This window comes from Manis javanica, chromosome 2, assembly GCF_040802235.1.
Source record: "Manis javanica isolate MJ-LG chromosome 2, MJ_LKY, whole genome shotgun sequence".
Classification (NCBI taxonomy): domain Eukaryota; kingdom Metazoa; phylum Chordata; class Mammalia; order Pholidota; family Manidae; genus Manis; species Manis javanica.
Window position 1 is genome coordinate 208,105,789 of NC_133157.1, and position 16,147 is coordinate 208,121,935.

At 38.5% G+C, this 16,147-nt stretch overlaps 1 protein-coding gene and 1 long non-coding RNA gene across 2 annotated transcripts in view; one reads left to right on the plus strand and one right to left on the minus strand.

Moving 5' to 3' along the window:
• Positions 1-16,147, plus strand: part of LOC140848020 (beta-1-syntrophin-like) — a 168,066-nt gene that overhangs the window by 112,942 nt on the left and 38,977 nt on the right. The gene's annotated exons all lie outside the window — the stretch shown is intronic.
• LOC140848021 (uncharacterized) overlaps positions 1-16,147 on the minus strand; it is a 39,179-nt gene that overhangs the window by 525 nt on the left and 22,507 nt on the right. Inside the window, exon 6 of the long non-coding RNA XR_012128467.1 lies at positions 13,408-13,575. This is a non-coding gene — a long non-coding RNA (uncharacterized lncRNA). The remainder of the gene's footprint in view (positions 1-13,407; positions 13,576-16,147) is intronic.

Consider the following 16,147-nt stretch of genomic DNA (forward strand, 5'->3'; position numbering starts at 1 on the left):
GCCCTTACCCTACTGCGTCCTAATGGCCTCCATGTTTATCTCACCTATGATTCCATTCTACCTGGTGTGCACACGGGGAAATACATGAACAGAAAAATCAGGGAAGATGACTTAAGGAAGAAGCTGTTTAGGATAAAAGGAAACATTTATCAATTAGGAGGTTATTGTTGGTCCTGTATCGGAAGGGGAGAGAAAGAAGATAGAGGATAGCATCTTACACAAGCTATAATTTCTTTGCAAGACCTCCCTTGATCTTCCCACCATCCTAACCCAAAGCAAACTGAGCAAACCCTCATCTGTGGTCCACTGTTGCTTACGTCATACAAGTATTTATCACACAGTGTAATTTATTAAACAGAATAAAGTAAATGGTGTCTTACATATTAAAAATAGACACACTCCTCTTAAAAATTCACATTCAGGAGGAGGGATACAGGCAACACACAAATAACAGATGAACATAGCAGGTTGTTATAAATGCTTTGAGGCAAACTACAGGGAAACTTTTGAACACAGAAATAATATTCTTTGATGATGTTCTATTGCCCTTCTGATAACAGATGCTAGGAGGAAAGACTGGAAGCTGACAGACCAGTCAGGAAATGATTACAAAAGGTAATAGTGGCTCAAACCATGCTGACAGTCGTGGACATAATTAGAAGAGGTTGGATTTTTTTAAAAATATATTTTCTTGGAAGGATAATGGATTTGCTGATGGTTTGGACGAGGATTATAAGAAAAAGTCTTAGTCAAGGATCCTAAGATCCCAGGCGGGGCAGATGGTTGAACAGAGTGTCCAATTAGTGAGCAAGGGAAGAATGTGACTGGAAGGATTCGGTAATTAACTGTTTTCTTGTCTACTTTCTGCACTATATATTGCAGACTCCTCCACGACAGAAGCTTTATCTTATTTCTCTTCACATCCACAGCACCTAGCACAGTGTTTGATCCAAAGGGGGTGCTCATCCTTTTTCTTAATATTGAATGAATGAATGAATGAATGACTTGGAAATACACAATAATACTTTTTCATTCTTAAATTCTCAACACTCTAGGCTCCCTTGGGGGTGTAGATTTTATCACCACTGAATCCCCAGCATCTAAAATCAACCCAGCACAAGTGTTGCAGGATAGATTCTTATTCGGTTCTTACTAATGTGTCTGGTCTTTGTATCTGGTTCTGGTTAGTCTGAAGGAATTAAAAGAGTAAATGAATATGGGTTTTTGGTGTACATTTTTATCACTTAATTGATGAAAAGTTGCTTTGGAAAACAAAATCCATATTTCTTATTACCGACTGAAGTCCTGAATACTGGCAAACCTAAGTTTCTAATATCAAAATTTCTCCTTGAACATTTGGTCCTTACATGTCCTTTTCCCATTTTATGAGAATTTCATTTAGAAAGTCACTAGAATGTCAAGGAATACTTCCAAGCACTGAAAACGTGTTCCTGTGGTTTAAAAGAACAGATAACTGGCTCTGCATTTAAATCTTATTAAGATGCTAAACAAATTATTTATTGAACTGATTCTAATTTTCTATAGTTTAAAAATCACTTTTAAACATCCATCTTTGTCCTGGACAGTTGCCAAAACTAGCAAATGCATCTCATCTGGGGAACAAGCTTCCACTTCTTTCTTCAGATCCCCTTTCAACCCCAGAGATTGGTTCCCACATGGTGAGGAGCTAAAAGTCAGACCTGTCCTTGAATCGGCCTTTTATCATGGGGCAGATTTTCAAAATGGCCCGTTTCAGAGCACCACAATCTGTGTAAATGTTTTGGAACTGAAGTTTACTTTCTTTGAGAGACTATTAATGCATTTAAATGCCCTGAGGTTAAAAGAAATCAACTTTAAATCCAGTGCTTCACAAACCCACATGACTACAGAATGCTTTTATAATGGGTCATCATTAACAGGTTGTGGGAACAGGGGGTTAGAAGGTCCAGCTCTGTGAGTGCTCTCCTAGAAGCAGGCTGAGCTAGACAGAAGGCCCTCTTTTCTCATAAGTTCAAATTCTCTGGACTCCTTCCCTTCAGGAACTCTTCCCTGGAGAAAATGAGAACTCTAGGCTAGGCGCTGGGGCCTGCCAGAATGGGACAGCAGGATAGTAGGAAAAATGGTTGATTTACAATATACACCAAGCTTTTGTCTTGGCTCTGTCACTTGCCACTTATGTGATTTTTTAGTAGTTCTTTTATATTATCTGACTCAGCTTTCACATTTAAAAACTAGGAATGATAAGATATACCCTACTCTGGGAAGGGAGGGATAAGGGGGAAAACGGGGCATTACGATTAGCAGACATAATGTAGCAGAGGGGGGAACACAGGAAAGGCAGTATATACAGAGAAGACAAGTAGTGATTCTACAGCATCTTACTACACTGATGGACAGTGACTGTAATGGGGTATGTGGGGGGGACTTGATAATAGGGGGAGTCTAGTAACTATAATGTTGTTCAAGTAATTGTAATTGTGCATTAACGATACCAAAATAAAAAAAATACCCTACTCATCACACAAGATTGCTAAGAGAATTAAGTTTACAGAATTACATAAGAGAAATGTAATAAAGTGCTACAGAGTATACAAATATAAAGCATAATTGTAAAATTCCCAGAGGGTTTCTCTTTATCAACACTGTTCAATAGAGATATAATGTGAGCCACATATGTAACTTTAATTTCCAAGTATCTACATTTGATAGGTAAAAAGAGGTGAAATTCATTCTAACAATAAATGTCATTTAACCCAACATATCCAAAATATTAATATAAGCTAAGCAATATAGTCAGTTTAAAAATAATGAGATATTTTACATTCTGATTTGTTTGTAGCAGGTCTTTGATATCCACTGTGAGTTTTATACCTACAGTACATCTCAATTCAGACTAGCACATTTCAAGTGCTCAATAGTACATTTTGCAAGTGTGACTAATAGCACAACTCTATACAAAATCTTTACAGACAGCCAGTGCACGTATTCTAGCAGATATTAAAAAGCACCACCATGAATATATTCACCACTCCTAACTGATAGTCAATTTTAACTTCTCCTACCTCCCCAGTTAGTCCTGACACAGGGCTGGAAATCACATAGTTTCCAGTTTCTTGGTAATTTTAAAAAGTATCCCTACCCATGAATATTTTCACCACTCTTAACAGATAGTCAATTTTAATCACTCCTATCTCCCCAGTTAGTCCTACCACAGGCCTGGAAAACTGGAGTCTGGGTAGGGAGGCAGGTGTGTTAAATAGAAAAATAGATATGAGCAGGGCCCAGCACAGCCCATGTCTTCATTGTGTCAATGAGATCATGCCATTGTAAGATTTACCTTAGCCTGCTACAGCGAAGGCCCAGCTTGTTCTTTAACTTAACTTATGTGCTGTTTTATTCCTCCTCCTCCAGCCCCTAATCAAGTAATTTGCAACCTGGGCAGGAGACAAGCATTATGATTAATTTTCCAGAGAAGCCCAGATATAAACATCATAGTAAAAATAGGAAAGATTCCATCTGAAAGCTAAGATTGCATTTTAAAACCCAGGAAGTTAAGAAGTAAGATTCTTCACGTATTCTTTAACAAACAGAAAATAACTCAGCCCACCATGGGGGCAGGGCAGGCTGTCTTGATTGATGTGCTCCCAGAGGGAAGCTGCTATCCTGGGAAGGAACCGGATAAGTAAATTTCTTGTCTTAAGTAAATTTTGCAGAATTACCTGGAGGACTGGTAATAGAAGAGACGAGACGTAATGTCTCTCATCAAAGATAAAACATCTTGGGACCACTTGACAAGTCCACACCCCTAGCCCTTTGTTCACATTCCTGAAAAATCCTTGAGAGGGGGAACCCCCAATCTTCCAGCACTCCTCTGGGGTAGCCTACACTCCCCTTTCTCTGAGTGTGCACCTTTTTGCCTTAAATAAAACTTTCTCTCAATCTTTCAGGGCACGCCTCCTCTCTGAAGTCGCCCACACTTTTCCTCTTTAACTTTGTGTGGCAGGGACAAGAAACCAGGAAAATAAACAATGTCCCCCCAAACAGGTATATGGTTAATTTCAACTTGCTTTTGTTACTACCTCTTCCCACACCAATAGCTGCTATTTCCCATCTCACCAGGCTCACGGAGGAAGAGCACTATTTTATGGGCTTGAACCTCTGCCATGGTGCCCTTTCGGGCCAGATGCAATTACTGGCTCTTTCTTTCATTGGCTACTTGTGAGGGCTCCCTGAAGATCCCCCACCAGGAACCTCCACCTGTAGTCTCCATGACCTAGTCAGTGCCCCCCCTCAAGTAGCTGCTGCAACTCCCCTCGCAGTCCTGGGGATCCAGCATTCCTCCCCTCTGTTGGGGCCACAAGGGTCCTCCAGGCAGTGAAACTGGACAGTTGATCCCAGGTTAGTTCCTTTCCATGGTGGAAATGCAGTTTGCTCTCCAGGCTGCCCTTAGAGCAATGCAGTCACGGTTTAAGACATGAAGACTTTCTAAGCCTGACTCATTAATACTTAAGTTCACCAAACTCCAACTGTGTGAACCATTCTAAGTGATCTCCTTAAATTCTTTCCATTGGCTTAAGACAAGATAAAAGAACACTTTCCCCTGGGAGGATATAGAACAGCAAGAAAGCATAAAAGTACCACTTTTCAAAAGAGTCACATTACTGCTTCATACCAGCCTAGACTTGGATAGTGGGATAAGATTGAGCAGAACTTGGGTTGCAATCTAGTTTTATGGCACGAAGAGGCAGTCAAGCACTCGGCTTTAGGAATGGCTCTTGGCACCTATTGAATTGCTCTTGGTCTTTGGTGATTCGGGTGGAAAGTGAGATATACCGGTATCTATGTATTAAAATTCTTTATAGTCATGCAAGGATAACAGAGCATTTAAACAAATTTCTAGTGTAGAGAGCTCCACCCCATGATCTTATTTTAAACCACTGAAATACATAAACCTTTCATTTTACAACCAAGGGAAGAGGAGGAATCTGAGTAGGGGGCCATGTTGGAGGAAGAGTAAATAAGGATAATGAGAAGTATGGAATACTTTCCATCCCATTCTAATCCCTTGTGCTCCCATCCTTCTTCCCGGGTATGTACAAGGGTGTGGACCAACACATGGGTGAGATATTCTGTTGAAGACCCTGGTCACAAACAATGCACACCTGGAACCAAGTTGACAAATCTTACTACACAGTGGAAGAAAAGACAACTTTCTCACCCTGCTTAGGACCTAGGACCACTCTGCCATTCATTCTAAGAACTGGTGGCCTCAAAACTGAGAGATGGCACCCCAGACATAGACACTGTTATTCTCACATGGGCATGAAAAGCAGTGGCAATGGGTCAAGGAGCCCACACCAAATCTAAATTAAAGAGAAAGATTAAGCAGCTCCTGCCTGCTGACTACATGCTAAGGAATAAGTAAATCCTACATGCTAAGGTAGGAAGCTGAGTGGTGTGGACTAAGTTAAGAAACTTTGGGTTGTTAATATTAACATGACTACATGTGAATCCAAAACTGGAAAGGGTAGGGACATTTAGGGTATGTAGGATTTTATAGTTTGCCATTAATAATAATATTAATGCAAGTAACTAAAGAATAGGTAGAGTGTTAAGCAAGTTAGATAAAAGACAAATTATAAAACTATCACTTTTAGGCATAAAATTTCGCCAAGCCTTTATCTCACTGAAGTGACCATGTAAGATTTCTTTCTTATTTTAAATGACTTATAACATAGAAAAACTTTTCTAGATACAGGATTGCATTTTTCAGTTTTTCTCCAGATATTCAACACAACACAGCAGAGCTCTGTTCTGAATCATTATGGGCAGGGATCACTAGACTCAGACACACATACATTACCCATCTATTCTAACCTTGCCTTTGATAACATTTAGATCATCTGCCTACCACCCAGGAACCGAAGGACTTGGCAGAGAACAGAGAATGCATAGGGCACTAAACACCCTATGTGTTTGAGGAATAGGGAGAAAGAACATGAAAAAAGAAGAAAATGTAGAAAGAAAGAAAGAGGAGGGACTGGCACATTTTCAGCATTAATAAACATTTTGAATAGACTACCTTTTTCTTTTTTTCTATTCAAGTATCATTGATATACAATCTTATGAAGGTTTCACGTGAACAACACTGTGGTTTCAATATTCACCCATATTATCAAGTCCTCTCCCCTCCATTGCGGTCACTGCCTATCTGTGTAGTAAAATGCTATAGACAGACTACCTTTCTCTTAACGATTATTAAATATTCCTAAAACTGTAACTGTTCACCTCTTGTTTCTTTTGTATTGTGTATTTCTCTGTATCTCTGAATCCCCAAACAAAAAAATGTGCATAATGTCTTAAATCCTTCTGAGCTTATGTCCTTCTTTTCATGTTGAATATCCTATTAGCACACAAATAAGTAATAATGAGACCAACAATTACATTTATTGAGCACTTACTATTAGCAGTACTATTCTAACAGTGTGCCATTTTTTAAGTCACGAATTCTCATTCAAACCTCTGAGGCAGGTAGCATGAAATCCATTTTATAGATGAGAACACTGAGGCACAGAGTGAGTGGTTAAGTACCTTACCCAAAGTCACATGGTTGACACACTTTCATTGAATATAAGCATTTCATTGCATTTCATTTGATTATAAAAGCAATGTTATGAAGTAGGTATTATTACATAAATGTCACAGGAAACTGGGGTTTATAGAGGTCTGCCTCCAAAATCTTTGTTATTTGCATAATACAATGCTTCCTCTCATCTATGGGTAAAAACACAAGCTTTTTTGTTAGACTGAAATTTGGGGGCTCTCCCACTTAATTTAGTATTATTTTCTCTTGTATTTTTATGGTGTTTTTAGTGGGCTGGCCAAATGATGACACTATGCAGGCTTAGGTTACACATTTTGTGATGTGCCTGTTGCAGTACAATGAGCCAAGGTAAATGGGTTTGTAAGAACAACTAAATTATCAATCAGTTTGTGACATCCAACTAGCATAGTTCTGACAGCATCATTGGCTGCAATAAATTTTATATGATATCCAGTCTATGGATACATAGACAGTTTCTAATCTTTAGGTAATGTTTCCAGCTATGCTTTGAGAATCAATACCTGAGACATTGTTTAGAGCAACTGATTTCACATTTTAGTTCTCCTATTTTTAACATTTCCTTCTGAGTAAACAAGTGTTTGTCTATGAACACGGACATTTTGGCCATAGCGCTAATAAGAGGTATTTCCCCCAGTCCTGCAGGAGGCTGCTCTTGCCGCTTCTAGTGCATCAGCTGAAGAAATCAACCACTCAGACTTGACACAAACATATTCACTTTTCTAAGCTGGTCGCTTTTTTCTAGGTAACTAAAGATGACATTTTGCAGCTCAGTGTTAAAGATCAAAACAAGAAAGTGAAATCCCTGCTCAGATATTGCTTTATGTAAAATTGTAAGGCTACAGATTCACCAACAATGTCCTGTGTTTTAGTCAAAGGCCAAAAATGAAATAATATATTCAGCAAAAAAGGAAAGAAAAGCCAACTATGAAAGTTTTCTAAGAGGTTATAGATAACTTGAAAGTTTAGCAAGTGCCTCTTTCCAGCATTATTGTTTGAGAACGATGCTAGTGAGGGCCAATGGGCTGTGTGCACTTCAGTTAACTCCCATGGTAATTGCTGGCAGATGTATCATAGGATTTCTAGACCAAATTTCAAAGCAGAAATATTTAGTTCAGTTCTGTGGATAACAATGAACTTGTGCAGCAACCATACTTGTAGATACTGGTTTGTAATGGTGAGAGGTGAAAAGGTCCATTAAGCCACAGCAGAGACCACAGCTACCTCTATACCAGGCCTTTGTCTTTAAGAAGTCCTATTTCTGGTGAATGGTGCTTCTATTCTCCCATCAGTGTGCTCTAATCTTCATTTACCTTTGAACCCTTCTGCCCCTCCCTACACATTCACCATACAAGTCTTACCCAGTCTCTTTCTGTCACTCTCGTTCCCTCTCCCTGCTCCAAGATTAGGATTTCATTATATTTTTTAATAGACTTTCCTTTTTGCAGTTTTTAAAAAGGTAGCTGGATTACAGTCCTAATATTCACGATTGAACAAATATCTCTAGCTATTTTTCTGGCTTTCTAACAAAACTATAACAATCATAAAATATTTTAAGGAGGAAAATCTATCTCTATCTTTCTGTCCAAACATCTCAGCACTCATACAAGACCTCTACCAATTCTAATGTATATTCACAACTGTATATCTATATAATTAGCTCATACACATCCAACTATTTTTCTACATTTTGACTAGATATTTTTATACAAAATGGTATGTAATATAAAAATTATATTAGGCATTGCCATGTATGACTGCATGGTATTTATAATTTTCATTTTTAATGGTAGTATGCTATTCATAAGGTTAAGGTATCCTTTTTTATTTAACCTGCTTTCTTATTATTGGATAATTAAATTGTTTTAAGTTTTTGTTACTAAAAATAACAGACCATAATTTTTCATGACTCTTTTTTCAATAGTAGTAGGTCAGAGGACAGGATTTGTCATATAAATTGCCAAACTGCATGTCAGACTGCTGCATCAATGTATGCATTTCAAATGTGTGAGTACATGAGCTATATTAAAAAAATCAAAAGCATGACATATTTACAATGAAATTTTTAAATTGTATATACTCCTTATAAATTCCTCATACATGTTTGTTATTTAACCATTGAAATCCTATATTTTAGTCTAATGAATTTTATTGATGTTTTGTGTAATGCAGAACCAAAACCTTTATAATTTTACATAAATTTACATGGTATTGCTTTTTGTTTCTTGCAAGTTTAAAAGTTTTGTGACTGGATCACTTGATCTTTGTTTTATTTTACTTTATTGCTTAAAATGCTGCCTCACCAGGGATCTAATAACTACTCAAAATTATTTTCTACTAATTACTCCATGATTTCATTTTACTTTATACTTAACTCCTTAATCCATTTGTAGCTTTTTTGAGGTATCTGTGGTCATATTCCATAAATGCAGAGAATCATATGTGGTTTTTTTTCCTGAACAAAAGTGTACAGAACCAACCCTAAGAGAACTACATTTAGTAGGCCTAAGATTTTAAAAATTCTATGTATGTACACATAATAAATATGAATGTAATAATGAATATACTTAATATAAGTATTATTTATTAGAATAAATTAAATATAATCATATAAATATCATTAACATAATCACTATTTATTATAATATATTACCCAATTTAGAAAAGTTGCAAGTTGAGGAGCAGTAAATAAATACTAAATAGAGAATATAGTAAGTTTTGGCTCGTTTTCCCCTCAAAATTGGTGGTTTGTAATTTCTTAATGAATATATAACATAACCCTTCTATTCCCCATTGCTTTTGGTTATTGCTCGTCCAGATACAAATATTTCCCATATAAAAAGGTTATAATTCTTTCTATCTGGAATGTCAGTTTAGTTCCATTCATCTCTCTTATGCATGCACCACCCCAAGTTCCTGAGATGCATAGACCTCAGATGCAAATGTCCAAAGGTCACGTCTGTGTTGCTGAGGTATGTTATGTTGCAATAACCAACCATTGGAGTGTTAGCAATACTGTCTCCAAATATAGAAGGAGCAAGGATGAAACTGCAGAAAGCAGCTAAACTGAGAAAGACCTATGTTGAAACAGTGCTGGCTTTTTCTTTATCCCTTAACCTTTCCAGACCTTGCACAGTGCCCATTCACAGCTGTCCTCTCCTTAATCCATAGACCCCGGCTCTTGGGCAGAATTCAGCCTAGAGCAGGGTGTCAAGAGAGGCCTCGCACCTGAAGAACCCAGAGTCCTGGCCACCTTTCCTATAGTGGCACACAATGAGATTTCTAAAGGCACATGTCTCCCAGATAGAGAACCTATTTCCTAGTCTTTTTTTGCAGTTTTGTGTGGCCCTATGATGAAGTTCTCACCAGTGGAATATGAACACAAGTGATACTGGCAATCTCTGCATCCATGCTGGGAAAGGAAATCATTCGTCCTCTTCCTCTCCTTCCCATCTCATAAACTAGACCACGCAAACGACAGTGAGCCAGCTTCAACCATGCAGATGAGCACGGTATCATAGGGGACAGTACGGCAGCATGGGTGAGGCAATCTGGGCTCTTGGATGACCTCAGGGAGCAGAGATACTTATCTAACCCAGATGTCTCCTGGCATCCAGGAAATCATATTTTGCAGTCTTGTTAGAGCAGCAAACTGAAGTACAAACTAATATACCCCCACTGTGTACCCTTACCTGCCCTTAGCCCTCCCCCCATGATTCTGGAATCTGGCCATTTTTTCTTTTATATAGTCTCTCTATCTCTCCCCCACCCCACCACCTTCCCTCTGCCCCACTCACACACACACACACACACACACACACACACACACACACACACACGAGAAATATGACCTAACACATACCACTGACTGGTATTACTCTCAGTGACCTCATGCTCCCATCCATCATGCTGATGATGCCATTCTCAGTACTTCAAAGATGATTTATAATTTAATAGGGCTGATGACCCAAAGAACTCTAAGATCCTCACCTACTCTTCTAGAGTGACTGCTTTCAATGATTTTCAAGGTAATTTCTATTTTCTCTCTCTCAACAAAGTTAAATATTTGTACTTTCCTACATAAATAAGAAAATATTTCTGGATATCCTTTCTGTTTGCCTGATCTATACATTGACCTCGCTGGAGCAATAGCATACCCAGTCATTTCTTTGCCCCACTACTAGTTTTCCTACTGAAATTTTCTTCCACATCATGGTGAATTTATTTTCCTCACATCAATGTCTGATTGTGTCAAACTTTTTAATAGCACTGACTTTACCTGTTACTTAAGTTCATCTATGAGTGAGGCCTATGTTTCCAACATTTCATTCCCCGCTCCCTTCTAGTAGCATGTGTCACCTTTGCCACACTGTTCTCCATACTCACAATGTCTGGCCACAATCCAAACCTCTGTCTGCATATCTTTCAGGTATAGCCCACTGTTCCTGCGCTGTCCATGATACTTTCTCCGAGGCCCTCAACTGAAAATAACCTATCTCCCTTTTTCATAGAGTTTTTATTTCAGACATTCATCATATTTTTTTCTCTCTCATGTTTGTGAAGTAACCTCCTAAGACAGGATGCATGAGAAGTAAGCTATATGAATGATGAATGCCTTTATTATACTCTTCAACTTGATTAAGAGTTTATAGGCATAGAGTGCCAACACTGAAATATTTTTTCTCATAAATTTGAATAAATTGCTCTGTTAATTTCTGTATCCAGTTTTGTTGATGAGAACCATATTACTCTGATTAATATTCTGCGGAAGTAGTGATTTGTTTTAGTCTGGAAAATTTTAGGAGCTTCTCTTAACTTTTGGAATTCTGATAAATAATGAGAATATGCCTAGGTATGTGTACCTTTTTTCAATTTATTTTGTCCGACACAGTGGCAGTCTCATAGGAAGCTCATTAATAGCATACCTTCTTATACAGATTCTCAGGACACAGAAATTTTTTTAAGCCTATGTAGCAGCCACACTACTATGGAGTCATTGGAGAATGTACTCTAATATCACAGTCAAACAGCTTCTTAATTCTGTAGCCAAAATCAGGAGGACCTACTCAGCAGTACTTCCCTGGGACAGCCTATTCCACTAGCATCCTAGAGCCCAAGTCTACATTATTGGCGACTTTTATCATTACAAAGTTATAGATGATGTAAATCACTCCATGTCCTCCAGAGCAGAGGAAGAGATACGAAGAAGACATAAATAAGTAACATTAAGGATTTTTCTTTCCTAGAAAGAAATATCAAAAATTGAGAAGTGTTCCCTCCTAATAGTCCTGAAGTAGATGGTAGGCATTTGAAGAAGAGCATCATAATATATTAACTCTGGGAAAGTCTTCCAGAGTTGTTTTTAATAAAGTGTCTCACTTCCATTTTCTTTACACTATATTTATGGTATGTAGACTAATTCAGTCTGATATTTTCTCATACATCCCTTGTCTATTTTGTTGCTCCATAGTCTTGCAAATTTCATTGATTTAAATTACTCCTCTCTAACTGGATTTTTTTCCAACCATCATAGTCTAAATCTTATATTTGTCTTGTTCTAGTATTTTCTCTTTTAAAGCATCATGTTCTTTGTTAATACATTATGCTTTTTAAAACATTTGAGCACTAATTTTCACCCCCAGTAATATAGCTCACAACCTGCCCCACATACCTAAAGCATTAAACTTATGATCATTCCCCATGACTAGGTTTTCTGCCAGTGTTTCCTGTCTTAAGAGAGTGGCTGTCAGATTCGTTTCAATCTAGTTTTCCCTTACTCATCTCTTGGAATGTCACTCTCTTAGGGACACCTTTCCTACTTCGGTGTCATGGCCTATTTCACCATCAGTGTACTTCTTAGAACATCAGTTGCTTGTTTATCTGTATGATGATTTGATCACTAGTCTCTCCTACTAGACTTATGGGCAGGAATTGCATCTATTCTTGTTCAGCATGTATAGTGCCCACAGCACACTATGCACTCACTAGATTCCTGTGGAATGAATGAAAGAATGCATGTATGAATGCATGGATATACCACCTCATTTCTGTAAAACCTAAGGGACCAGGAGTATTAGTGTGTCAAGGAAAACTGCATTTTATCAAGAGTATTTATGATTTCTTTAGAATTTAAGTTTAAACTGCCGTTTCCAGGAATCTGTATTTGAGTGCTAAATGACTTAGAAGTGGTTAGTTATAATTGCTTTTATCTGTAACAAGATTCAGTTTTGGAAATTAGCTGCCTTTAACCCCCCAGTGCCAACCTATATAATTATCTCCTACCTGTTTTCAGAGGCAGAATGTATGCTACTAAAAGGAAGAAACAATAGTAACTAATGTCTATTCTGTTGAATGCTGAAAAGTGGTAGGGAGAAAAAAAAATGAAACAGCCCAAGGAAAGTTAGCAGGGCAAGTGTTATTGTGATTAAGTTGGTTAGTTAATTAGTTTTTATACTGGGTGCTCAGGGAAGACCCATTACAGAGATGTCATTTGTACAGAAGGAAGTAAGGAAGAAGCAATGTCAACATCTGGTTTAAAAGTATTTCAGGCAGATAAAAAGATAACAAGTGCACAAACCACAAAACAAGTGCACAGAACACACAGTAAAAGCAAGGTTGGCATCGTTGAGGAATACCAATGAGACCCGTGTGGCTGAAGCAAAGTGATTAAACGTAAAAATAGTAGATGAGTTTAGAGCAGTGGTCAGACTTCACGCCATGTGGGCCCTTTGGTAAGAATTTGGAATTTTACTCTGAATGAAATGGGAAACCATTGAGCATCATACCATTGGTGTGAAGGCCAGGCAGGCATCATTTGTCCATGAAGATGTAACACTGCATTCTTAAGGAGCAGACAGTCCAATATTGGAGACAGGCATGTTGTCAAAACAGTGTTCCATATGACGAATCTGTGTTAAGGCTATTTCCATGGAGCAATTCAGAAGGTCACTAACCTGTCAGAGTAAATGATATCTAAACTGTGGAAGAAGCAGAGATGTGGAAACAATCTAATATTCCTTTTTTACTCTCACACCTCTAATTGCTAGTGGGCCCCAATAATCAGTCTAAGACCCTTTGGATTCCTGGTCAATCTCAGGACACCCAAAGCTTATGTTAGAAACCTAAGAAGACTGGAATAGATTGGTGCTACAGTGCTAGAACCTAGTTCTCCATGTCTTCTCCAAGTTACATCATTCCTATTTCCTGACTTTCTGCCATCTTGGAGAAATCCATTTTATTGGGCTACAGTTTCTCTGATTAGCATTTCACTTCCCTCCTTATACTTGTCTTCCCCTTCATCCAGGAGAAGTCTTTCATTGGGGCTGTCTATTAGTCAGTATTCAATCAGGGAAACAGAAACGGCTGAGTTATTTTGGGCAGAGAGGAATTTAATACAGGGGTTCATTTATAAAATATTAGAAGGGCTGAGAAATACAAGAAGAAAGTGAGTGATACCCAGATGTCTGTAACTGCAGGGAGCCTCTGCTTTCACTACAGATTGCAGGAGCTGGCATGCCAAATAACACTCAGGATACTGCTGTGGCTCAGAAGACCCCGAGTCCATATATGTGTCAATGCCAATACCAGTAGTAGAATTAGCATCAATCTTCCTCAGGCCTTCTGATGCCATGCAACAGCTTACTACCACATGGCAATACAGTTGTCAGATAAAGTGACCAACTCATCCCCATATGACAAATACTTCTCAGGTTTTGGCATCCCTGGAAAGCTTCAGTCTCAGGCAAACTGTGACTATTGATACCTAACTGGCAAGAGAATCTAGGAAATGTAGTTTGCAGGCTTCCATTCCAGCAAGAACAAGGGGGAGTAAAGCAAAGTTGCTCTGAGGCTGACTGCCAGCAGGCAGTTGTCTGACATAGTCCCTTTAAAGAAAATAGAGATGACTCAGAACCAATATGTCATCCTACTTAGATGCAAGCAAAACCCATTATTTCAAACTCCTGTTGCTGTGCTACTGGTGGACATGATGGTAGAAAATATTCACACTGAGGTACTGTGATGATGTAAGTCTGATCATGAGTAGGTCAAATTCTAAGTGTAGGATTTTTGTAAGGTCATGTGAGATTGTTTTAAGTTTCAAAGCACATTGCTTACACAGAGTAACTACCCAATACAGGGAATTGTTGCTACTACTGCCAACAGCAAATATGGTAACTGAGACCAGTTATGTTTACTATTCTAATGAGCAAAAACAGGCTGTAAAATATAACGAAATGAAGGCCAAGTGGAAAAATAAAAAGGAAAACAAACTCCCTGACATCTCCAATGTCAAAGGGTAGAGCATATATTTTGTGACTATGTCTATTCATCCTCCCAAAATGTAGTTCTAGATTTTTCTAGCCTCTCTTAGGACAAAGTAAACCCATCTTCCCGGGGTACTGGTGTGTACGGGCTTGGCTTATTCTAAAAGCCAAGAAAGGCCTCACTCTTAATCCTCTATGCAAAAAAGGCAGGGATGCTCTACTGTCAAAACACTCATAAACAAATGGTATCATTTTAAACATTAAGGAATTTTATACCAGTTCTTGGTACCAACAGGAATTCACTGCATGTCCACTGGGAGATTATCTCTTGCTTGGCTATGATTTTGCTTGCATGGCTTTTAAAATGTCACATAAAATATATTTAGTTTCCCTACTTTCATTTTATGTTATCAAGTAAACACAAGAAATTAGACTGATTGGTATTAAAGCACTTTTCAGACAAGATGGTAGAATGCAGCAATGGCTGTCCCCGCACAGGAGAGCAGACAGTTCCAGGCCTCTTTTGTCTTCCATACAAAACTGTGCAGAGAAGGCCTCTCAGACAGCAATGCCACTGACTCTCAGGATGGACCGCAGGGCTCATCCCTTAACCAGAGCCTTCATCATGTATTTTTGGTTTACAGTCCCTTATTCTGGCTGACAGACAGGACACTCACAGCTTTCTAACCTGAACAGACAGAGACTGCAAGTTTATCCATCCTGGAGTTGTGACATCTGATGCCTAGCTGTAACCACACCAGGTGAATGGACTCCGGAGTCATTGCTCTAGTGACCTCTCCGAGGGAACAATCCCCAGGAGGGACACAAGTCCCTCCCATATCCCAGGGGAGGGAGGCTCCAGAGAAGGGCAGCCAAGGCTGCAAGGGAGCTCAGTAAGGAAATTGTCCTGGGTGTACACGTATGATTTGAGATTATAGAAAGAACTTAAGGATTGCTAATGAACCATTCACTTCTCAGAAAAGACAATAACAGGTTGTTCACTTTCTCTTTAAGACATGTTACAATTGCTCTCCATACGCTTATGTGGAATGTATATCTACAGGTTTCTCTTCAACTCTTTCATATGAATGTTCTGTTTAACTCCCCTTGTTCAGTCATTCCAATTATTCATCCATTCATTGATTCCCTCATTGGTCTTAAAGTGTGGACTGTGTCAGGCACTATGCTGGGAACTAGATATGTAAGAAAGAATTGAATATATTTCTTAAGAGGTTCTCTGTTCTCTCTCTAGTGGTGGCAG